Here is a 25944-nt window from a genome sequence, read left to right on the forward strand (position 1 = left end):
AAGAAAACTCTAATTTATAAGTCATTCACGAGATCATTCCTGATAAATAATAAATTGATAAAGAAAGCATAGCTATTTTTATAGCTTTTCTAAAATATCATAAGCTTGTCTTCAACACTTGAAGAGTTAAACATGCAAAAAATTTCCTTCATGCTTTTAATGAAACTGGAAAACAGTTTAAAATGTTTGTTTGTATTACAATATATAAAGGGACAACTAGAATATTATCTGAGGAAAAGATAAGCATAATATCACGGGCCCAGTATCATGTTTGACTCCCCTGTATCTCCAGGATACTAGAGCTGGTCACGTCTCTCTTCAAACTGCCTTCCCACTCCCTAATTGTTTCCTCTTCATTCTCACAGGCACTTTCCTCAGTCAGCCTCTCTGTGGTCAAACTCTAAGATATCTCCCAGTTATCCCTACCTCCTGATACTCAGGCTTTTGAGTAATCCCCTCTCCAAGAGCAGGGTAGAATCTGTGACTTGCTTCTAAACAAAAGAATGATGGGATATCACTTGTGTACTTACATTTACATAAGATCATATCTTTTGTCTTGCCATCAGTCCCTCTCTGTTGACTCTCCCTTTTGCTTACTGTGATAAAGCAAGCCCCCATGTCATGAGCTGTCCTGTAGAACAGTCCTTGTGGCAAGTAACCAAGGCTGATCTCTGGCCAACGGCCAATAAGAAACTGAAGTCCTTAGTCTGACAGACATCAAGGAACTAAATCCTGAGTTTAGAAGTAGGTCCTACCCCAGTCAGGTCCCAGAGGGGTTCATGCTTCTGATTTTGCCTTCAGGGCTTGTGTAGGATATGGTCCATATAAACTGCTTCAATTCAATGAGAATAAGTTTCATGACTAAATGAATCAGGTAATGACCACATTCATGATGGGCAGCTCAGATTCCAAGGGATCTTACCGCCAGGCATGCAATTTCTGTCAGGTCCTAGTAGAAAACCAAGGGCCAATTCTCAAAAAGAATATAGTTATTTGCCCCGGAGTACATGGCCTCATACCTGTCCCATGATTATCCTCCTAAGGCTTGCCAAGGGCTCTTTACAAATTTCTAGAAATATTTCAGTTACTGTTTGATCTGCTAGATCAAATAGTATGAATGCTAAGGGGCAGAGATGAAAGCACTGCAAATAGAAAACCTTCTTTTGCTTTCTGTCTGTATCAGAGGTGAAGGTTTTACCACTAAGAACATAGTTCAGGAAAGTATGGCCAAATGAAGCATATGTTGCTTTCAAAGTCTAAAGCCCACCAGTGTTTCTTTTTTAGTGGTATATAGGTCACTAGTTGCAGAAACTTGCCCTCTACTTTAGAGATGATATTTCGGTATGCCCCAGATCACTGGAATCCTCTGAGGTTATAATATCACGTACTCTTTTGGGATTTAATCATCACTCTCTGCACAAATGTATTTCATCATGTTATTCTTGCTGCCTCCTACTCTGCAGAGACTTTAAGATAATGTCTTCAATATAGTCAACATTTTGCCCTGTAAGATGCCCTCCAGAATAAACTGGGACACAGAGTGAAATGCTCAAGTAATCATGAAGCAAACCTCTGAAGATACATTAAAAAATCAAATAGCTTCTGGTATTTTAGTATAGAGGAAAAATAATCATCAAATCAGCGGCTATATATTCGACTGTGTTAATTTGCTCCAATATTGAAATCACACAAAGAATATAAAATTTAATAAGATTCTTACATGATTGAACTTATGACTGTCTATACTGTACGTTAGACAAGCTAAAAAGTTGAATGGAGATAAAATACGAATCATCACCATTGAATTTTTCAGTTTGTTGGAGATGGTACATATCTTCTGAGAATTCATCCTAAGGAGGATTACTTTAGATTTAGCATTTGATAGGGATGCAGTGATCCAGAGGTTTCCATTCCCATCATAAAAGCTCCATGGGTCAGAAACAAAGATGTAGATTCTGTAATTGATAAGGATTATCTTAATCCAACTCTTTGTCAGTTTGAAAGTATTATGTACCCTAGAAAAAATATGTTTTAATCCTAATTTGATCTTGTGGAGGCAGCAGTTTCTTTTAATCCTGATTCAACATTGTAGGTCAGAAACTTTTGATTAGATTATCTCCACAGAGATGCAACTCCACCTATTGTAGGTGGGTCTTGATTAGTTTACTGGAGTCTTTAAAAGGAGAAACATTTTTGAGAAACCTCAGAAACAACGGAGTCAACAGAAACTTCAGAGCAGAGTTGACACAGATCCAACCCTTGGACACAGATTTTTGATGCTTGGAGCCCAACAGACATCACCATGAGATGTTAAGCAAGGCAGAAGCTGGAGAGAACCAAGGGAAGGCAAGAGATTAAAGCCAGTTCCAGAGAATTAGAGTGAAGAACCTTCACAGGAACAGAGGCTGAAAGCAACAAAGCCCATAAACAAGAGATCAGCTCATGCCAGCCACATGACTATCCAGCTAACAGAGGTTTTTCAGACCCATCAGCCTTTCTTGAATTAAGGTATCTTTTACTGGATGCCTTAGTTGGGACATTTTTTATAGGCTTAGAACTGTAAACTTATAACTTATCAAATTCCCTTTATAAAAGCATTCCAATTCTTGTATACTGCATTCCAGCAGCTACTAATACAAACTCTGTTCTTAGTATTGGGGAAATAGCTACAAGATGGTCTTAGTATGAAATAGATTAGTATCACTATTCATCACTTGACCTCCATATGTTCCCACTTTGATTGTCAAACAGAGTAATAGTCTAAATCCCCTGGAATCATCTCATAAGTAATGTCTAATCACCCAAAGCTCTAGGTATTTCCCTTTCCCTAATGCAGTTACTCTATTAAATGATCATAGGTCCTCTTGGGGAAGGCAAAGTAGATGAGTCACAGTATAATATCATCTTTATTTTCATTTTCTGTGAACTCAGATTGGGAAAATGGAAAAGGGACTGTGATGCACATGGAACCTTCAATCAGATATCTATTCAGTAGCCTTGAAGTTTATTTGCTAGGTTTTGGCTCTTGTCAGTACAAATCAAGTAGGGCCTTAGTGGGCTTCCTATCTATTCTAGACCTAAGGATATTATGAACAAATAAAAACTATTTAAGATACCTTTGGGTCAGATCATTCTGATTCTACATGGCCACGCCTCTTGTAATTATCTGATATTATTTGATTTCTGCCACCACAGACTTCCCCCATCCACACTGAAATCAAGAAACTCATTTCATCTTTAGTGTCTCTCACCAACATTCTGCCAATTTAAAAAATGCTGGCAGTTCGCTTGCTTTTGCATTTCTCAAGACATTGGTGAAAGGGCTGTTTCTGGACCTATTAGGGACTTAATTAGGAAGTGGTTGGACATTGGACATACAATATTAGATAAAGCCATGGCAGAATTTCTATTTTCCATATCTTTGGATTCCTTTCTCTACTTTAATCAAAAAACAACTAAAATCTCACATTAATATTATGTAGACACTGTATCTTGTCCAGGATTTCATTAACCAGCTGAGCAAAGAATTAGAACTACTCTGAGCTCTTTGAGCTATCAGGCTTGATGTAGAATCTCTGGCACCCATGTCAATAAATCCAGACTAATTCATCCTTGCCCATTCCACCTCAGAATCTATTGCTACCTATATTGTCAAGATTATAGCAGATGTAAATTTGCAGCATACTGGAAATGTTTTATGTGTAAGCCTTCTTTTCCCTGACTTGATCTTGTAACTGGCTCCATAGGACATTTTGGGATCTGGCTGTAGTTTTTTACTTTAGAGACAAAGAGAGGAAGAGAATTAGATGTGAGAAGAATTGGCTCCCTTGGGAAGGTATCTCCCTTACATAAAGGGTAATAGCACCTTCTCAAGCAAAGGAAGAAGGCTTCCATGACAGGGAGGAGGGCTGGCCAAGGCTTGGTGGGAAGTAAGGATTCAGGGTACTCCAAATACTTCCAAACTTCCTATATATTCACAGGGTCCCACCAGCACCAGAACAATGGCTGTGAATTAGACATAATTTTCTGTGCTACATTGCATCAAGATGCAAAACATTATTTTAGCTTGGTCCCTGGGTTTCATCAGTTTTATTTATCTGAGAATTTATGTGTTCTTTCTGTAAGTTATCTCGTTAAATGATAATGTGTTTGCTAGGTTTTGGCACTTGTCAATACAAATCAAGTAGGGCCTTAGAATGTTTAAATTCTGCATTCCTTTCACTGTTCTATGCCAGTGGCAGCTTAATTCCAGAGGGACTTGTCTTCAATGGGCATTTCATTCTAAGTAAAGAGAGATGAGTATTTAACTGGTTGATTTATCACCATGTTCTAAAGTTTTCCAGGTTCCGGTGCTAGTGGAATTCTCCCTGAGTTCATGCTCATGTAGTCCATATTTCCAATCTCAAATTTTTCCTCTGCCAATTCTCCAAGGTTCTGTTTTCTGTTATCTACTTGCTGGTTACAGTTTCTGTAAGAGTTAGGGTTCTTGATTATAAGCAACAAAAACTGACTGGCCAACTTAAACAGAAAAGCAATTTATTGGAAAAATATAAGATGACTTACAGAATCATTTTGAAAGCTGGAGACCAATCTTGGAGAATGGGTTGAGCTGAAGGAGGCTACTTCACACCCAGAAACAATCTGGTTATGATGTTGCCAGTGTTACTGCCAATGCTATACCTTCACTACCACTGTGTCTGAATCCTCAGCACTGCTGCTGGACATCAGGTACAGACTCTAAAAATATTATCATGACAGGCCTCTATTTTTTCACCAATCCCTCATGATTCAAAGTCCTAGACAAGATTATCAATTGGTTATGCCTTACATGAAGACTTACATATTGAGGGATTCCTCCCAAATAGTAAGGATTCTTTGCTGACCACTTATCATCCCCCTATTTCCCACAAAAAAACCTAAAAGTTTGCATCATAAGGTGGTTTTGTGGCTCTTCCACTGTCATTGAGATAGTGCTTCTGTCCAAAACATGAAGACGTTTGAGGACCTTTTGCCCAATGCTCCCAGATGCTACTAAAAGTAATGGGAGTAACAATTTCAATTGGTCTCATGACATAGGGCATGGGGTGGGGGGAGGGGGGTGGTCAGCAGAAACTTGGCTCCTGGTCTGTTTGTTTATTTTCTTAAGTGTATTATAAGCTTTGAGACCAGAAACTATACTGGTTTTTTACATAGTGTCTAGAACATGTAGACACAGTGCTTATTTGTTAAATGAATGAATGAATGAATGAATGAATGCTAGGCATATTTGAGGCTATCTTTTTTAAATGAAGATCAGGTTTGGTATCCTGTTCTTGATTCCCAAAAACCAATATAGTGGAACTTTGTTTTTCAGATTACATATATTAGAATTATCTGGGGTATGAGTTAAAATGAAGATTCCTGGGGGACACCCAGACCTAAACTGAATCAGATTAATTACAGATGAGGCTCCCAAATCCGCAATTTAAACAGGCACCCCAGGCAGCTCCCATGCACACAAAATTTGAAAGCTAATGTTCTTTATGGGATTTTTACTAAGGCCTGGTTTTTAAAGATTCTAGTTAGCACAAATTGGTAAGGGTGCTGGGAATGAATTGCTAAGCCTTGTTTATAAAGCTTTTTATTCCTTTTAATGACTGCTATGTGACTCTTAAAAGACAAGTTTTTCTATTACAGACAGTGTAATATGGAGGGAAATGTTATTGTGAGAAAGAAAATAAAAGCCAAGTTTTATCTTTTTAATTAGAATATTACTCTCTTTTTTCTTTGCTTGACTGAAGCAAAAAAAACAGAGAAAGTAAGATAAGAGATGAATAAAGTTACCTGTCAGCTAACCATGTTAGTAAGCTCTTCTCAGTTCAGGATAGGGAGGAGAAAGCAGGCAGTCTGCAGTGAAAACATTGCGAGGCATTCTGTGGTCTCACCAATCCAAGTGGGAGATCACCAGTATAGGCCCTTCAAAAGCATACATTGATGTGAAATGTGTAAAAACAGTTTTCCTCCATCTTCTGGATGGAAATTCTTTTACAAGAATGTTTTAGTTATATTCTTGGTCTCTCAACAGAAATATAGGCTGTCATGGTCAGGTTCATGTGTCAACTTGGCAAGGTGATGGTGCTGGTTGCCTGATCAGGCAAGCACTGGCCTGTGTGTTGCTATGAGGACATATCATGGACTTAAATCATAAACACGTTAGCTGCATGCACAGCTGATTGCATTTATAATCAGCTAAGGGGAGTGTCTTCTGCAATGAGTGGTGTTTAATCTAATCACCAGAAGGCTTTTAAGGAGGTTTCAGATGAGACAGTCACTCTTCCTGCTTCAACCAGCCAGCCTCTCCTGAGAGTTCATCGAGGACCTTCTTTGGAGCTGGCAGCTTGTGGTCTGCCCTACGGATCTTGGACCCTTACATCCCCATGGTTGCCCAGCCAGCCTCTCCTGAGAGTTCATTGAGGATCTTCATCAGAGCCCCCAGCTTGTGGCTTGCCATACAGACCTTGAACTCTACATCCCCACAGTTACGGGAGACACTTTTATAAATTTTACATTTATGGATGTAAATGTAAATTTACATGTAAATTTACATTTAAATGTAAATGTACCTCCTGCTGATTCTGTTTCTCTAGAGAATCCTAGGTAATACATAGACATACATTGTTTTATGCTCTGTTTTATGGTACTTTGCAGACACTGTTTTGTTTTTTTTTTCAAGAATTGAAGTTCGTGGAACCCTATGTTGAGCAAGTATAGGTACTACACTATAGGCACCATTTTTTCAATGGCATATGCTTACTTCATGTCTCTGTTACAGTTTGATAATTCTTGCAATATTTCAAACTTTTTCAATATTATATCTGTTATAATGATCTGTGATCAGTGATCTTTAATGTTACTATCATAATTATTTGGCAGTCCCACAATCTGTGCCCATATAAAATGGTGCACTTAGTTGATAAATGTTGCATGTGTTCTGACTGCCCCACCAACCATCCAGTCCCCGTCTCTCTCCCTTTCCTCAGGCTGCCCTTTTCCATGAGATACAACAATGTTGATATTAGGCCTAGTAATAACCCAACAATGGCTTCTAAGTGTTCACATGAAAGGAAGATTCATACATCTCTCATTTTTAATCAGTAGCTAAAAATGATAAAGCTTAGAGAGGAAGTCATATTGAAAGCCAAGACAGACTGAAAGCTAGGCTCTTAATGTCAAGCAGTTAGCTATGGTGTAAATGCAAAGGAAGATTTCTTAAAGGAAATTAAGTACTATTCCAGTGACTACGTTGATAATAAGAAAGCAAAATGGCCTTATTGCTGATATACAGAAAGTTTTAGTGGTCTGGATAGAAGATCAAACCAGCCACAACATTCCCTAAAGCCAAAGCCTAATCCAGAGCAAGTCCTCAATCCTCTTCAATTCTATGAAAGCTAAGGAAACTGCAGAAGAAAAGTTTGAAGCTAGCAAAGGTTTGTTCATGAGGTTTAAGGAAAGAAGCCATTTCCATAAATAAAAGTACAAGATGAGCAGCAAATGCTGACATAGATGCTACAGCAAGTTCTCCAGACATCTAGCTAAGATAATTGATGAAGGTGGCTATGTTAAACAATAGATTTTCATTACAGATGGAACAGTCTTCTATTGGAAAAAGATGGCATCTAAGACTTTTATAGCTAGAGGAGAAGTCAATGATGGCTTCAGTGCTTCAAAGGACATGCTGACTCTCTTGTTTGGGACTAATGCACCTGGTGACTTTAAGTTGATTTAAATTGAAGTCAGTGTTCATTTACCATTCTGAAAACCCTAAAACTCTTAAGAATTGTTAAATCTGCTCTGTCTGTGCTCTATAAATGAAACAACAAAGCCAGGATGACAGCATATATGTTTACAACATGATAGACTGAATATTTTAAGCTCACTGTTGAAACCTACCAAAAATGATTACTGTCAAAATATGACAGCTCTTCGACAATACACCTGGTCACCCAAGCACTCTGAAGGAGATTTACAAGGCAGTGAATGTGTTTTCATGCCTGCTAACACAACATTCATTCTGCAGCCCATGGATCAAGGAGTTATTTTGGCTTTCAAGTCTTATTTAAGAAATACATTTCATAAGGCTATAGCTGTCATAGGTAGTGGTTCCTCTTATGTATCTGGGCAGAGTAAACTGAGAAGCTTCTGAAAAGGATTCATCATTCTAGATGCCAATAAAAACATTTGTGATTACATGGGAGGAGGTCAAAATATCAACATTAACAGGAGTTTGGAAGAAGTTGATTCCAATACTTATCGAGGGCTTTGAGGAGTTCAAGTCTTCAGTGATGGAAGTAACTGTAGATGTGGCAGAAATAGCAAGATAACTAGAATTAGAAGTGGAGTCTGAAGATGTGACTGAATTGCTGCAGTCTCATGATAAAACTTTAACGGTGAGGAATTGCTTCTTATGGATGAGCAAAGGAAGTGGTTTGTTGAGATGGAATATACTCATTAGGCAGAACAGAGTGAATGCTGTGAGCATTGTGGAAATGACAACAATTTACTTAGAACATTATATCAACTTAGTTGATAAAGCAGTGACAAGGTTTGAGAAGATTAGCTCCAATTTTGAAAGAAGTTCCACTGTGGGTAAAATGCTATTAAACAGCATCACATCATTCAGAGAAATCTTCATGAAAGGAAGAGACAATCAATGTGACAAACTTCATTGTTATCTTATTGTAAGAAATTGCTACAGCCATCCCAACCTTCAACAGCCACCCCACTGATCAGTCAGGAGTCATCATCATTGAGGTAAGACCTTCTACCAGCAAGAAGATTACAACTCCCTCAAGGCTCAGATGATGGTTAATTTTTTTAGCGATAAAATATTTTTACATTAAGATATGAATATTTTTTCCAACACGATGCTATCGCACACTTAATAGACTACAGTGTAGTGTAAAGATAACTTTTAGATGTACTGGGAAGCCGAAAAATTCATGTTACTTGCTTCATTGATATATGCTTTTTTGTGGTGATCTGGAACCAAACCCCAATATCTCTAAGATATGCCTGCAGGAGGAAAAAAAATCCTATATTTGTATCATATTGCTTTCCTAGTTATAGAATATTTTTGGAAGTCTCATGTCATTTGAGCTGCATTTCTCTGCATTATTAGAAGGACTTGCCCATTTTATAAATAGAAAATAAGAATCTCACAAGTAAGGGATTTGAAGTCAACATCCCACAACTAAATAGGGCTGCAGAACACAGTGTTTGACATATATATGTGTGCATGTGTGCGTTAATATGTGTATGCATATATGAAATATCAGCAGACACTAAAATAAAGTGAAATTGGTCACTATGACCGTCAATTCCAAACCTTAATATGAATAGTTAGGAAGAAAAAGTATTCTCCCACACCTGTTTTATTTAATGACCAGAGATAACTATAGTAAACAGTTTGGTCAGCCATTTTTCAGCCATTTATGCTCATATCTATCTACACACACACACACACACGTGCACTCACAAATGCACACATGTACATATCTATACACACACACACACTAACCAATAAATGCATACATATGTTTTTTAATGAAGATGAGTCATACTCTATCCTATAACTTCCTTTTTTTCTCCAGCATGTTTTTACTGCATTCTGAAGTCTCCAGGAAAGAGGAAGTTTGGTTGCTTAGTTTTATCCTTTCAAAATGCCTGCCAGTTGGTAGCTTTGGGATCTTGTTTCTCTCCAAATAGCCCCTTACGAGCTTTTAAGTTGCTGAAGATGACGTGCTTGGCACTGCTGGTGCTACCACAGTGTAGCCACCAGCTGTTTAAGAGCAGCATGTGGCTTCCTGCCCTTCGGGCTCCTCTGCTATAGATCACTTGTTCCTACCCTCCATCACTTCCAGTATCACATTACTCTCTGAGTGACACTGTATCTTTTCCAAATTAACCAAAGCAGGGTGCTCTGCTGTCCCTCAGTTTCCTGGAATACCTGATACTTCTGATGAGAACTGTCTTCAGAAATGGGTAGAAGTCTGTAGGTCAAGCCTGCTGGCTTGAGGTGAGGTGCCTGTTCCCCTCTGCTCCAGCTCATGCCCACTCTACTTTGTTCTGCTTTTCTTAGGCTTAACCAAGGGTTCCTCTTGTAGAAGGTTATGGACTGTTCTGTAATTTAATCAGCCAATACTAAAAAGGCTCAGGATTTCTGCCAAAGAAAATCCAAATGCCTTTGGCTTTGATCATATGTCCAACTAGGCAGTCAGCTACAAAATAACTGCAGTGATGAGGACTTGGTTTCTGGTGTAGTGTGGTGTGAAGTGCTGTGTGAGAGACAGGTTTGGAGGGAGGGAGAGACAGATGAAAAAGAGACAGAGACAAGGGAGTATCTTCCAGTGGAATTAGGAAAATATGTTTATGGAGTGAGGAATACCCTTCTTTGCATTTAGAAGTACAATGAATGTTTATGATAAATTTTCAGAAAAATCTAAACACTTTAAAATTATTCAAAATGCTGTTTTCTGTTTGTATTGAATTATTCTAATGTTTAGAAGAAAGAAATCAGAGACTTACAGGTGTAGGGAATACATGTGATGTTCATGTACATTTTTACCATGTAATTAGACAGATGAAGTTTGCATGCCTTTCAAAGTAAAAGAAAATAACAGATATTTATATTCTCTTTCATAAAAACCTTTTTTTGACTGTTCTAAAAGAGATTTATAATCACTAGAGATTAAACTTTCTCAAAGGGATAAGAAAATTGGGGTAATTTATGTCATGTTTGGCCAGTTTTTCTATCTGAATTTTAATTTCATTATCCAAAAGTTAAGAAGTTTAAATCGTCCTAGAAAATCTAACAAACCCTAACCCCTTCAGCTTCTCATATACATGGTGTTTCTAGTTTTGCCTAGAGATTATTCAAACTTTGACCTCATTAAAAGGAAGCAAATTTACTTACATGTGATAGAATCACATGGCTCTGTTTAGAGATAAAGGGTCGATATGTGCTCATCAATTCTATTTGTGATTACAGTTGCAACCTATACTGGGGTTGGACACTGAAGTCATCATCAAAGGATAAAAATCACATATGCTGAAAGTTATTTTTGAACATATCTTAGGAAGTCAGCACATCAGAGCATAGCAAACCAAGATTAAATAAATGGTACTAGGGAACTTCAGAGGTAAAAAGGTCTATGTTGTTTTGACACAAAAAGGTTCTTAAGAGCTATAACACTATGCAGTAATGGCAGTGACAGTACTTTTTGCTTGTGATGTGAAATATGAAATTAGCTAGGAACAGGGCGTTTGACAATACATAATATGAAGAGATGATTCCTTGACATGATCAGGAAGAGATGGTACCTGGATATTAGGAAGAATCTTCTCATTCCCTGAAGGCATAAGAAGCACACATGGCAGGACCTCATCTCTACCTATTATTGTAAATGTTCACTGATAAATCACTATGCCTTTAATGGGCCATGTATTTTATGATGTGGTTTTAATTAGCTTATTTATATAAATAGGGGCCCTGTAAAATATATTTTCCCAAGGTCCTAAGCAATCTAGGGCAGCTTGCTTACTTCGTGACCCTTATCTCTTGACATTCGTATATGTGCACTCATTTTCAATAATCCTAAACTGTCTACGCCATGTTTTGGCCCATGATACACTTTTCCAGGTAATCTCCTACTTGTCCTGTAAGTTTCAGTTCAGGCCTCCTTTCTTCTATAAAGACCCCGTTGGTCTCCCCACCTAGGTGGATCAGGGGTCTCTCCTCTGCTCCCACAGCACACATGGCATTCCTTTACTCTAGCACCTACTGAACTGTTGACACTGTCTGTTTGCATGTCTGCCTTACCCAGATGATAAGCATGAAAACAGCAACCATTTCTCATCTATCCATCTGTTGCCTCCTAAATTATAGTGGCCAAATATATTTAGAGAAATTGAAGTGACTCCAACAGATGATTACCTGAAATGTATAACTGTTGCTATAAGAGATTATTTGCTACAAATAGAGCTGATTTTTTTAATACTGACATTTACTTATCTTATCCCCAAATCTATGATGCAAACATGCTTGATTTCTATGGTAGTTTTGTACTATGGTAACTTACCTAAGCTGGAACTAGCTTCCCCTTCCTGTATAGTTACAGCTTAGAGTTGGCCAAAGGAGAAATTTGTATAATATTTAGAAGGCAGTAGTGAAGCAGTTAGCTGTTACTTTCTGAAGGTCATCATGGGTTATTGCGATGAAACAGAGGCAGAGTCACTGGCAGGTTTAAACTTGTCCTCATTCAACCCACAGAGAGAGACATAGCCAGAGATGCTGATGGGCTGCAGCTTGAACGTGCTCTTCCCTCATCAGTGTCTAACTTTTCTTTCTCATTTCCAGCCCTGATGACTAACAGTGAACCCAGACTCACCACCAGCAGCAGAGGTAAGAAACTTCTATGGACTCCCTTAACCAGTTGTCCTTTGTGGTCCCTCTCTGGACATGTCAGGCTTCATAGATTTCTCTGCTCCTCTGAATTGTCCGCCTCTGCCATTGCTTAAGTAGGGCTGGTTAGTGATTTCTCTATGATCCTCTAGCTCCCCTTTAAGGATCTTAATTTCCAAGCTCCTTCCACAACCTTATTAGACCTAATTCCTATCCATCTCTTATTCAATTACTCATAGGGTCTACTTCCCTGAATTGAACCCTGAAAGATAAGTTTCTTTTCTTCTTGCTACTTACTTTAAAAGATAATTTGCTATCATTTAGGGTTCAATTGGTATCAGACTGAAAAATAAAAGATGGGAAAGCAGTAAAAGAAGGACTAAGATCAGGAAAGAAAAGACAAGTAAAGAGTGATGGTATTGAATAATGGAATAGGAACGAAAGAGTAGCAAGTTTGAGGAAAGGAAGAAAAAGAATAATAAAGCAGTAATATATTACTTCATTCCACTAGAAACCTACTGTATGTTTAAGAAGACAAAAAAGATGCTTATATATGAAAATCAAGTATTTCTTTTTAAAAGTTAGTTATTGCATATGCTTTGTAAATGGCACTTCTCTATAACTGAACACACAAACATCCACAAGAAAAAAATATAAGATGTCTAAATAAGACAGAGACTGAACATCCCCCCCCACCCATAGTAAATATTTGCATAACCCTTTACTCATAGGTTAATCATTTGATAAGGTATTAACTACATTTTTTCTTATTTCTTTACCTGAAAAAATGGGCATAATATCAATCTCTATTTTCCATGAATAAAGCACAATAGGCTTTAGACTTTATGGGAGTTCAAACGATGTCTAGGTTGCATCTAAGACATAAACCAACAACAGAACTTGATTTTAAAAGCTTAATTTTCATTGTGATTTTCAAAGAACATTAATATGTCCAATTCATAACCTGGAGCAACACTGTCTGTCAGATCCCTTTTTATCTTTAACCTAATATGCTGCACATGTATCTCTAATTGGTGCAACCCAAGAAATTATTCACCACATTTTCACTCATGTGGCTTTTTTTCCCCCAGCATCCTATGCATTTTCCTATTTCTCCTTTTGATTCCTGTTGGGCCTTCATGACTTCCAGTGCCATTGTTGGACTGAGGCTTATCATGTGAGAATGGCAGGAAGACAAGGATGAGCCATCTTCTCTGATCTTCTACCACCTCTCCTATGGGGAAACATATGGAATTCAGAAGAAATAGAGTTCTTCTGATGTAACATCAGTCCTTTCTTGTAACCTTTGTATTTGGGAATGGAGTTTCCTGCAGGGTTAAGAATGTTGGTAAAAAGTTTACATTTTCCTTTCAAATGTTTGTGAGGAATATGATTATTTTCTAATTTCTCTATACTCACAAACAAAATGCTACTAGTTGTTTCTCTGTGTTCTAACTGAAGCCAAAGACAGAGCTCCCTCAAACTGTTAAAATTGTAGACACTCTGGGATATGAAATACTGGTGGAATGAGTAGCAATGCAGCCATATTGAAATCAAGTTACAGATTACAGCCTAAACTCTGATCTCAGGGCAGCTTCTGGGAATCTATCCCCCAATTAGAAAAAGGGGCATTGCTTGGGGAGAAAGGGTCTGACTTCAAGAGACCTGAGTTCTTGTAACATTCTGGTTGCCTGAGTCCTCTTGGCAGTTGCTGAGCAGAGCTCCAATATTCTGCCTCATTCTAAAAGTACTGGCATAAAATCCTTCTTCTATCCCTAGGCTCTGGTTAGCTTCATTTATAGGAAGAATTCTGGGAATCCCTACGAGTTACCCTGAATTACAAAATTGCTTAGTGAATCTGGATTCTTATTCCCATTACTTGCTCCAGCATTTTCTAAAATACTCTGAGCATCATTTTAAGCCCCAAGGGGGAATTCACTGTTGGAGTTCTTCCACTGTGAACATTTAAGTGCTGCAATTTTCCCTTGTCTCCTGATACCTGGTTATAAGTTAGTCTTGTGAGTCTTAGCCACTCTCTAAAGATAGAGAGCTTACCACACCCTCATTCTAAGAAGTGACCCAGTTATCCACAGGCAAGACCCCCTTCTTGGACTGTTGCCTGAGGACAACTCTGAGGGCTTGGAGGCTCTCAATTGACATTAGCATTTCTTAGCTTGTGAGAATTTAACTCCCAGAAATACGTTAATGGCATATTTAAACCATAACTCAAAGTTATTTTTCTCTGTCTTCTGGTTTGGTTCTTTCTGAGAATTTATTTGGTTTCTGGTAGGAAAAAGTTGATACCTATGGACTGAAAGCCTATTTCACTGAAGCTCCACAGTAACAGCCAAGTCCTTAGGAAATCCTCTCTCTACTTGTAGAACAGAAGAGTAACAAACTATTCTAAGGAGCCAGACATTACTCTCCCAATGTTCTCCTAAAAGGCCTCTGATATCTTATGAAATCAAGCCTCCGTGGAGTTCAAATTGAAAACTATACTCATTTGAAGTTTACAGTTTCATATAATGTCATGCAAGTCTGGTTGTTTGCCTGCAGCATTGAGTCCTGAATTGTGTATTCTCCCCATTGACTTTACACTTATATTCCAAAACCCATAATGACTCACATCTAATTAAACCTTGTTCCCTTATTTATACACTGCATTCAGTAGTCAGGCAGTCAAGATGAAAATGTACTCTTGGCACAGGACTCTGCTGATTTTGTTAATCAAAGGTATAGCTGAGATATATAACTAAGTACAAAATACAGGAAGGAAATGACCAACAAAACTCCAAAACAAACAAGTGAAACCCTAAAACCGACACCTTAGATAACTTAATCTTTGCATACTATTGTTGTCATAGGAACAGTCTAATGATCAAATGTAATTAAATAGGAATTCCAGTATTGATTTAATATCTCAAAATTACAAATTTTAATTCACAACAATACTCTCCTCCTTCCCATTCCCCATGTCCCAGGCCTCAACCCTGCACAGATGCTCTCTTCCTCTTTTTGTGAAGTGCCCCTATTTTCTCCTCCTCTTCATCCACACCACTTAACCTCTCTTCTACCTTATGTCCATCTTCCCCTCTGGGTGTAACACTGCACCTGCAGCTGGCATGAGTGGCCACCTACCAGGACTTCTGGTTCATATTAATGGTCACATCAGGCCATGCTAAGATGACCAGAGAACCCTGTAGCTTCAGGCCCCAAATCTTCCCCTTTCATGGATATAAATACTCAGAGAGTCCCAGGAGATTAGACCTTTGCTCACTCTAACAGGTTTTCTTATTCACACAGAATATTTCTGGAGAATAAAATTCTCTGACAATACATGCATTTGCTTCTAACCTTAGGAGAAGAAATCATAACCCTTAATTTTAGATTTACCTGGAGTACGGGAGTCTGTCACATAATGCCATAGTTGGCCTCAGATTCCATCATGAGGCTTGCTGAGCCCATGGGTTACCATGAGGGTCAGTGTTTTCTCCATAGTCCATAGGATTAATCAAGAATGCATGAGAGGGAGTTAATAAAATAAAAGAGTGAATATCTACAGCTGGAGAAACTGCTGCTGGACGGGAAACATGCCCAGGAAGTAGGGGAGGAATGCAGGATGGCAGAAGGTATTTGGGATGAAGTCTCAAAATACCTTCTAGAGGGTGGCAGGGCAAAGGAGCAGAAGCAGATCTGAAAATTTTCTGTACATTCCTCTCCTGTCTTCATCAAGGGTCATAAAGACAACGACTATTTTAAAAAAAGAATGTTATTGTTGTGAAAGGAAGAGGCTATTTAGAGAACATTGTCAAAATGAGATTTACTGCTTCCAGTAGACCAACATGGTGGACTGAGGTGCTCAGAAGTGTCCACTCCTCTACTAGAATCTTTGAACAACTAACAAAAGTGGCAGAGCCACTGCCTCAGATTTATGGAAAACAGTTAAATCCATGCATTTCCCAAAAAACAAACAAGCAAAACAATAAGCAAACAAAAATTCAACAAATGGTACTGCAATAACAGGATACTCACATGGAAAAATAATGAAATGTGACCCCACCATAAAGCATATATATAAAAAAAAACCTTCCTTGTCCCTCTTCCATCCCCTCTCTAGTATGGTATGGAACCAGCCCATGCTCACATTGTGGGTCCTTGCCTCTGTTCCAGAGGTGGCCGGCTTACAGAATGAACCAGGAAACTTATCCTTGGTTCACTCTCCCAGAATTTGCCCTGCAGGCAGGAGTTTGCAGATAGCCAAAGGCATATAACAAATAATTAGGTCAAAGCAGCTTGGAGCAAGAGAGTAGCTGCTCTAAGTCATTTAATACAGAACCCAAATTGGAGAGTAAGTCTATTTCATAGGGAGTAGAGGGAGCATTCAGATTCCTGTAAACAGGGGGAGTTCCTAAGGCTGGGAGCAAGCACAAACCCAGGATAAGACACAGACTCAGAATAATAGCTATTCTAGAGAATAAGAAATGGTATTCTATCATGGTCCTGATCTGTATTACTGTAGCTAATGATGCTGAGCATCTTTTCATGTGCTTACTGACTATTTGAATATTTTATTTGGGGAAATATCCATTTAAGTCTTTTGCCCATTTTTACATTTTTTTATCTTATTGTGGTTGAGATGTAGGATTTCTTTTATATAGTGTTTATTAAATCATTATTGGATATGTGATTTCCACATATTTTCTCCCATTCTCTAGGTTGTCTTTTTACTTTCATGATAAAGTCTTTTGATATATAAAAGTTGTTAATTTTATTTATTTATTTTTTTTTATTTTATTTGTTTATTTTTGAGGCATGGTCTGGGAGTCGAACCTGGGTATCTCACATGAAAGGCGAGCATTCTACCACTGAACCACCTATGCAGCCTAATACAAAAGTTGTTAATTTAAAAGAAGTCCCATTTATCTTTTTTCCCCTCATGTTGCTCTTGCTTTGAGTATAAAGTCTAAAAATCACTGCCTAACATGAGGTCCTGAAGAGGCTTTCCTACATTTCCTTCTAGGAATTTTATAGCTTTGGTTATTAGATGTGGTCTTAGATCCATATGGTGTGAAGTAGGGGCCCGTCTTAATTCTTTTATGTGTGGATAGCCAGTGTTCCCAGCACCTTTTGTTGAAGAGATGCTTTTCTCCTCATTGAGTGGACTTGATATCCTTATCAAAAATCAGTTGAATTGCCTAATATGTATGTCATGATTACGGTGATGCATTTATAAATTTATATGTTTGTATGAAGAAATTTCAGAAATATTCTTTAATGCAATTTTGTTTTGTTTGTTAAAAATGCTCCACGTTTTAAAATAGTTTTGGCTTTGTGTATTTTATTGATGTTTTTTATCCAAGTAGGTTAATTAAACTTGTAATTATAGTATTTCTTTTGCAATATAAAATGGTACTCTTTATGATGAAAAATCAACAGATAGAAAGGATGAATAAAAACTGATCAAGTGAAAAAGCAAGAGAAGAAAATTCCAGTCAAAGGGACCAGCATGTAGGAAGTTCCTAAGCCCTAAAATAAATTAGTGTCTAAAGAAACTAAAAGATCATCAAGTAGATCCAGAAGATAATGAGCAAGTAGTAGAATGATTTCAAATAAAGCTGAAAAAGTAAGCAAGAAAGAGTCTAGACATGTAAAGGGTAAGAACAGAGACCATAGCAGTGGCCTCTGTAAAGCAAATAGATCAATATGAAGACTGTTTATAACATTGTTGGGAATGAGGGGTTTGGAAGGGCAAAATTATGAAAATTGCACAAGAGCCTTATCTTAAAGCAAGAGGGTCATAGCCAGTCAGCTGTAGGGCCAAGAAGGATGGGGATAGAGAGAGTACTGTGGGTTGACTTGTGTTGCCAAGAAAGATATGTTAATGTCTTGCTCCCAGTACCTCAAAAAGTGACCTTATTTGGAAATAGGGATGGCACAAATGGAATTAGACAAGTCAAAATAAGGTAAATTGAAGTAGGGTGGACCCTTAATCCATTGTGATTGGTGTTTTTATAAGAAGAGAAAATTGAACATAGGCAGAAGAGAGAAGGTTACATGATGACTGTTCCAGAGGACACGGATTGTTGACAAGTCACCATGGGAAACCAGGAGAAAGGTGAGGAACAGATTCTTCACTAGAAGGGAATGTGGCCCTTCTGATACCTTGATTTTGAACTACTAGCCCCCAGAACTGAGACAAAATAAATTTCTGTTATTTCAAGCCATTGAGTTTGTGTTATTTTGTTATAGCAGCCCTAGGAAACTAAGACAGAAAGCAATCTATCTAAGAATATCTGTCCAGATAAACAGAGAAAAGATATTCAGATTGTAAAGAGGGAAAATATAGGGAGTGCAGGTTTTCTGTTGAAATATAGATTGAAAAACCATTTGACTTTCGGAGAGGAGTTGATGAAAAACAGCAAATCAAGATAGGACTGAGGTACCCAGGAGAAAAGAATAAGGAGAAACACAAACAGCCAAGGAGTTCCCTCTAAGGAAACGGTTGTCTGATGTTACAGCATTTCTAGAGGGAAAGCAGGTCACTTTTGTTCCCCCTTAGGTTCTTAGAAGTAGAAAGGAAAAAAGATAAAAAGCAAAGGACAGTTTAAGCCCACTTTATAAGAATTCCAAAATGCAGCAATGAAATAATAATGGCTAACATCTTGACCACTTACCATGGGCAAGGAATGTTATTTCCATTATTTCATTTACTCTAACTACCCTAAATTTAGATACCAGTGTTGCTCCCCTATTACAAATGAAGAAACTGAACCATAGACAAATTAAAAAAACTTGTCCGAGATCACACAGCTATTACATAGATGAGCTGGGACTCAAAAGAAAAATTCTGACTTTAAAGCTTGGATACTTAACCATTTTTCTACACTGCCTTCCCATGAAAAGAAGAAATAGTATAGAGCAAGTGATACATAAAAAAGCATCAAGTAAGGAGTCAGAGGAGAAAGGAATAGGGAAAAGTCAACAGAAATTTTGACACATTTTATCATTTGTCACAGAGATGTTACATTATTTCTAGATGGACAATATAGGCTGGTCAGATTGGTTCTATTAAGCATAATATTTTTAAAAATACAAGATTCACACATATGTGGGAGCCAATGAATCCATGTCTCATTTGCTAACTTAACACAATGCAAAAAAAAATATGCCATATGAAGTTATGGAAGAGGGAAAACACGTTCTCTCGGCTGCCCCAGTAGGGAGACAGTATGCACCGCTGCTCACAGAGCCAGCCTTGACATCATCTGGGCCAGGTCTGTCGTGAACTAGCTGGAGGACAGACCTAAGCTTCTTGATGATTCTTTTTTACATTTAATATCAGTTATTATATTTTATGACTTTTCTTACAAGTCAAGCTATCTAAAAGGAAAAGTTTAGGTTTGGACAAATCTGCCTTTCACTAATAGTAAAAATGTTGGAATAATGTGGGAATGGTTTTAAAGATATCTATGAGTAAGGATTGGTACTTTTTTTATATGCTTATATTTTCTAATGGGCAATAAACCATTTTTTTATATGCTGACATCTATTTAAGGATAATTAAATCTCAGATACCTAAGTCTACAATGGCATTAAAATATGATTGCTTTCATTGATTAGGAGAAAGTCTTGATACTAACCTAGTTGGTTATTGATAGTAATTTAGAAAAATAGAAACACAAAGGAGTTTTCTGCTTCTTGATATACTGATGCATATTGAACAAAAAGGTGTGTTGAAGACCATTAAGGTTCTCATTTCATATGAATTCTAAAAAGCCACATATTATTCAGATTTTGTCTTTTTTCACAATCTCTTGTACATTCAGCTGATGTTTTGCATGCGTTTGTTCATTCAGTGAGCATGGCAAAGATACACGAGTAAACAAGCACAGTCCATGCCAATGAGATATTTCTTAGCAGTCTAATGGAGGATCTTAAAGTCTTTAATATTTATTAAAATAAACATTTTTATAGGAAATATTTTACTGTTGTATTAATTTTCAGAATTATTTTTATGACCAAAAATGAGATATGAATATTTTGTTCCTTCAGAAGCAAGCATTATTTCCAGAAAGGTGATCATGTTGGGGATACTGTAAAACCATCTGGCCACTCTCCTATCTCCATCAAAAAGTGTTTGAATCCTTAAAATTTTATAGATTTACATTGATTTAAACTTTGTGTTTAAAAGGACTTAAGATATCCTGGTCTCATCTCCTTCTAAAATTGGTAACTGTTTCTACAGGCAGAGCGTTTCTAAGAGGTCCTTCAGGATTTCTTGATTCCTGTGTCCCTGTGTTATCCTTTATTCGCTATGTGTAAAAGTAATAAATTCTTTAATGTCTTTAAAAAGACCTTCACTATCTGAGAGAGATCAAAATTACCTTTCAATGACTACTTTTTTAAATGAGAAATTTTATGGCATTGTTCAGATATTATTCTCAATTGAGTGGAGAAAAATGTGATATTAACTCCAGGTTCTTTTGCTTCACTTTCCCTCACTCCAAGGGGCAAGAAGCCATACTGGCTAAACAGTCTTTTAATGGTGCCCTCTCCAGAAACTGCATTTCCTACTGTGCTGCCATTATAAGAAGTCAGAATAGGTGTGGGTACATGCTGACTCCTAAAATATCTTTAGCTTATCTAGGTCCAAATGGGATCAGTGATAACTACATAAAGGAAAACAAGTCTAAAAATAATGATCATGTTTTTCAATTAAAAACTTGTTTCCAATTTTTCCTTATAAAAATGCTGCAATACATATCCTTTATACATAAAGTTTTGGGTACAGCTCCTATTGTTTCCTTAGACTAGATAAATCATAGAAGTAGAATTGCTAGAATAATGAGCAAGAACTTCTTTTACACTTTTTGGTAATTAATTCCAAATTAACTTCCAGAACACTAGTGCTAATTGATTTCACACCAACAGTGTATAAGAGTGCCACGTTTCCCCTCATTTATGGAGTAGGAAATTCAAAATGTATTACTTCTGAAGGAACCATATCTGGTGATCTCGGCTAGAATACAGCAATAATTCCTGTCTGAGTTTACAAAAAAAGTAGAATCATACTTACCTGGCAGGGGAGATACCATGATCACGAAGGTGGTTGTCCCAGGGCGAGGCTTATCCATTGCACTCCGGATGTGCTGACCCCTGTGATTTCCCCAAATGTGGGAAACTCGACTGCATAATTAAAAAAAAAAAAAGTAGAATAAAGAAGATTTTTAAAACTACTTCTCAAAGAGATTGATGTTGACCTCTGGGGAAAATTCTAAAGTGTATACGTTATTAGAACATTTATGAATGTTTGAACTTTTCAGGTGGCTTTGGTAGGTTTACTTGAATAACTAATTACTGCAGCACCACAGCCAATTTACTGACATTTTCACCCTCTAATAAAAATCTGTTTAATTAGGTGCCACAAAATGGATTATATGTATTTAAACAATGCCCCTTAATCTTTTTCCTGGATTTGGAGATCCAGCTAACTGCTGTTTCAAGATATGCGTTAATCATGCAGAGTGTTAGACAATGACTCATAATATTATCTATATCTCAGACAAGTCAATATTGGGACTACTGGCCAATAATAAATACTGTGAGTAAAAATTATGGTGATATAGAAGTAAATAATTGACTGACTATGTTGATTCATTCATTATCTTTAAACAACTACATTAATAATATCAAAATCTCATCTCTCATATAACTGTGAAGAACTTAAAAATAAACCCTGGCATGTGGTCCATTAGAAGATATGGGAACATGCCAACTCCTAAAATGTCTTTATTTTATCTAGGTCCAGATGGGATCAGTGATAACTACTTAAAGTCATTGTAAAAATAATTGTCATATTTTTTCAGTTGAAAAGCGTACTTGAGAAACTTGACTAAGCTAGGATGGAAAAGATGCCATTTCCCAGAGAAATACCAGGCAATTTCTCTCAGGCTCGAGCACCTGAGGTCTCAGTCTTAGCAAGAATTCAGCTAAAGAAAATTTACCAAAAGTGATACTCTAAACAGGACAGCTTGTCAGCTTATTATGTGTATTTGGATAATTGTGTGTCATAAGACTCCTTGTGACAATTTATGGACTGCAAGAGTCCGTGGAAATAGGATGATGATTTCTACCCTTCCATGAGGTAAAAATTCAAGCAGTTGTATTACAATCTTAAAGGCAAGAAAAGGCTGCACAAGTGGTTCAGTGGTAGAATACTTGCTTTCCATGTGGGAGACCTGGGTTCAATTCCCAGACCATGAACCTGAGGAAAAAAAAAGCAAGATGTAAGGATTCTAGGAAGATGGTAGCAATTGAGGAAAAACAATTTTATGAATGTCCCAATTCCCACAGGCAGATAAACTATAGAACAAAATGGAAAACCCAAGTATTGCAAAAATAATACCTTCCTTAATTTCAAAGTTTAAATGTGTGAGTCATTCTAATAGGTGTGAAGTGGTATTGTATCAAGATCTTAATTTGAATTTCCTTAATAGGCAAAGATTTTGAATATCTTTTCTTGTGCTTATTTGCCATCGATATATCCTCTTCCATGAAGTATTTCTTCTATACTTTTACATATTTTCTTAATAGACCATTTGGTTTTCTACTGTTGAGTTTTGAGAGTTGTTTATATATTCTAGATATGAGTTCTTTGTCAGATATGTGGTTTGCAGGTATTGTTTCCTAATCTGTATCTTGTCTTTTTATCATCTGACAGGATATTTCATGAAACAGAAGTTAATTTTGATAAAGTCCAATTTATCATTTTTTAAGAGATCATACTTACAGTGTCATGTCTAAGAACTTATCAATAAGCTCTAAGTCCAAAGATTTTCTTCTAAAAGTTTTATAGTTCTATGCTTTGCATTCAAATTTGTGATCTATATTGAGTTACTTTTGTATGAAGTGTGAGGTTTAGGTCAAATTGACTTAAAAAACGTTTTTGCCCACAGCTATGTGATAATTCCAGCACTATACTTCCATCATTGAATTGCTTTTGCAACTTTGCCAAAAATTATTTGACTGGACTTGTGTGTGGCTATTTCTTTCTTTTTTTTTTTTTTTTTACTCATCTGTCCATACACTAAAGTGTCAGTCACAGTTTTCACAATCACATGGTCACACTACAAAAGCTATGTAGTTGAACAGTCATCTTCAAGAATCAAGTCTACTGGAATACAGTTCAACAGTTTAAAGTATTTCCTTCTAGTTATCTGATACACTAAAAACTAAAATGGGATACCTATGTTATCAGAAAAAGCTCCACAATGATCTTTCAACTCTATTTGAAATTTTTCAGCCACTGAAAGTTCATTTTATTTCATTTGTCTTCCTCCTTTTAGTAGTCAAGAAGTCTTTCTTAATCCCATGATGCTGGATCCAGGTTCATCCTCAGGAATCATGTGCCCTATTTCCAGGGACATTTACAGCCCTGGGAGTCATGCCCTACATATGGGGGAGGGCAGTGAGTTCACCTGCTGAGTTGGCTTTGAAAGAGAGGCCACATCTGAGCAGCAAAAGAGATTGTCTGGGGGTGACTCTTAGGCATCATTGTAAGTAGGCGTAGTGTCTCCTTTGCAGGAATAAGTTTTATAGAGGCAAGTACCAGGAATGAGGGCTTGGCCAATTAAATTGGTAGTCTCCAATGCTTGTGAGAATGTCAGGAATTCTGCAGGTGGGGAAGTTTAATAGTTTCACATTTCTCCAAGGGAACTTTGCAAATACTTTTTTATTCTCTATCCAAATTACTCTGGAATGTATCAGGGTATGACACTAACCTGTACAAACCAACAAGATCTCACTCTCTGTTCAAGTTTCCGTGTAATCACAGTGTTTGAATTAACTGACCATAGAAGTTCAATTAGTGTGCTACAGAAAATGTAAATTTTGCACCAAATAAGTATCTCTTCCTTTGGTATCACATAGAGGTTGAAGTTTTAAAACGCAGTCATTATCATCCTTTACCGTTTAGTCAGATCTACCTTAGTCCTTGCCAGTTCTGCTTCATTCACATCTCTAATCAATTTGTTCCCTTTTTCAGCTTTTTAGACAGTTGCTGTATGAGGTCATGCTGACTTTCAGAGCTGCAGAACTCTAGCTCTGTGTCACAGATATCACACAGATACCCAATGTCTCAGGGAATGACCAGGTTATATACTAGGAGCTCAGCATCTCAAAATTTAGAAATAACAGTTCCAACTCAGGAATAGATGTGACTCCTATAAGAGCTTACAGTCTAGGAACCTTTACAGTAAGCCTTCCACTAGTAACCTGTGCTCTTGGATTCCATCCTCAGAGTTTGCACATTATAGTTAGTCAATATTAGTGAGGTGGTATAATGTTTGTCTTTTCATTTCTGGCTTATCTCACTCAACATAACTGTCCTTAAGTTCCATCTACCTAGTTGCATGCTGTCTTACAACTTCATTCCTTCTTGCAGCTTCTCAATATTCCATTGTACGTGTACACCGCAGTTTGTCCTTCCTTTCATCAGTCACGGTACCCTTAGGCCACCTTCATCTCTTGCTAATTGTGAATACTGCCGCCATAAACACCAGTGTGCAAATGTCCATGTCCTTTCATCTTCCAAGAACATACCTAAGAATGTGGTTTCAGGATCATATTGCAATTCTATACTTAGCTTCCTTTAGAACTACCACACTACCCTCTAAAGAGGCTTCTTCCTTACCAGCAGTGATTAGGGAACAGTACATCTCTCTCTCCACATTTTCTCCAGGACTTGTATCTTTCTGTATATTTTTTTAAACAGTTTTATTCACACACCATAAAATCCATCCTAAGTAAGCAATCGCTGGTTTCCAGTATAATCATCTAGTTATGCACTCACCACCACAATCTATATGAGAACATGTCCATTTCTTCCACAGAGAAAGAAGAAAAAAATTAATGACTAAAAACAAAATAAAATAAAAAGAAACAACACCACCAACAACATCAAGAATCCCATACCCCTCCTTTCTATCCCCTTTTTATTGACATTTAGCTTTAGTATATTGTCTGAGGCTATTTCTGGATTCTTTATTCTGTTCCATTGATGTTTGTTTCTCTCTGTCAATACCACACTGTCTTGCTTTCTGTAGCTATAAAATAAATCTTGAAATGGGCTACCTTTTTCCTCCTACTTCATACTTTTCCCCCCTAAAAGTTGCTTATTTTCTAACAAAAGTCAATGAACTTCTTTGAGTCCAGAATTTTAATACATCCCTCACATTATGCCCCCTTGGGTAGCGTGGTGTTAGCTGGCTTGCTCTTTTTTTTATTGAGGTATAATTCAAATACCATAACAATTACTCTTTGTAAAGTATACAATTGATTAATTTTTAGTTTATATACAAAGATGTAAAAACATTTCCACTATCTAATTGAAGAATATTTCCATCACTCCAAAAAGAAACCCTGTATCTATTAGCAGTTCTTTCCCCACTTCCTCTCTCCCTGATTTTGGCAACCACCGATCCACAGTCTTTATGAATTTGCCTACT

The 25944-nt window shown here is 37.2% G+C and overlaps 1 protein-coding gene and 1 pseudogene across 9 annotated transcripts in view; both read left to right on the plus strand.

Annotated features, from left to right (window-relative positions):
• The window catches only part of LOC143654020 (uncharacterized), a 549535-nt gene that overhangs the window by 370301 nt on the left and 153290 nt on the right, over positions 1-25944 (plus strand). For all 9 annotated transcript variants that reach the window (XR_013161635.1, XR_013161637.1, XR_013161636.1 and 6 more), the window contains one exon: positions 12395-12439. The gene's annotated coding sequence lies outside the window, so the exon portion shown is untranslated. The remainder of the gene's footprint in view (positions 1-12394; positions 12440-25944) is intronic.
• LOC143654625 (U1 spliceosomal RNA) lies at positions 21508-21638 on the plus strand (annotated as a pseudogene).

This window comes from Tamandua tetradactyla, chromosome 13 (genome assembly GCF_023851605.1).
Source record: "Tamandua tetradactyla isolate mTamTet1 chromosome 13, mTamTet1.pri, whole genome shotgun sequence".
Lineage (NCBI taxonomy): Eukaryota > Metazoa > Chordata > Mammalia > Pilosa > Myrmecophagidae > Tamandua > Tamandua tetradactyla.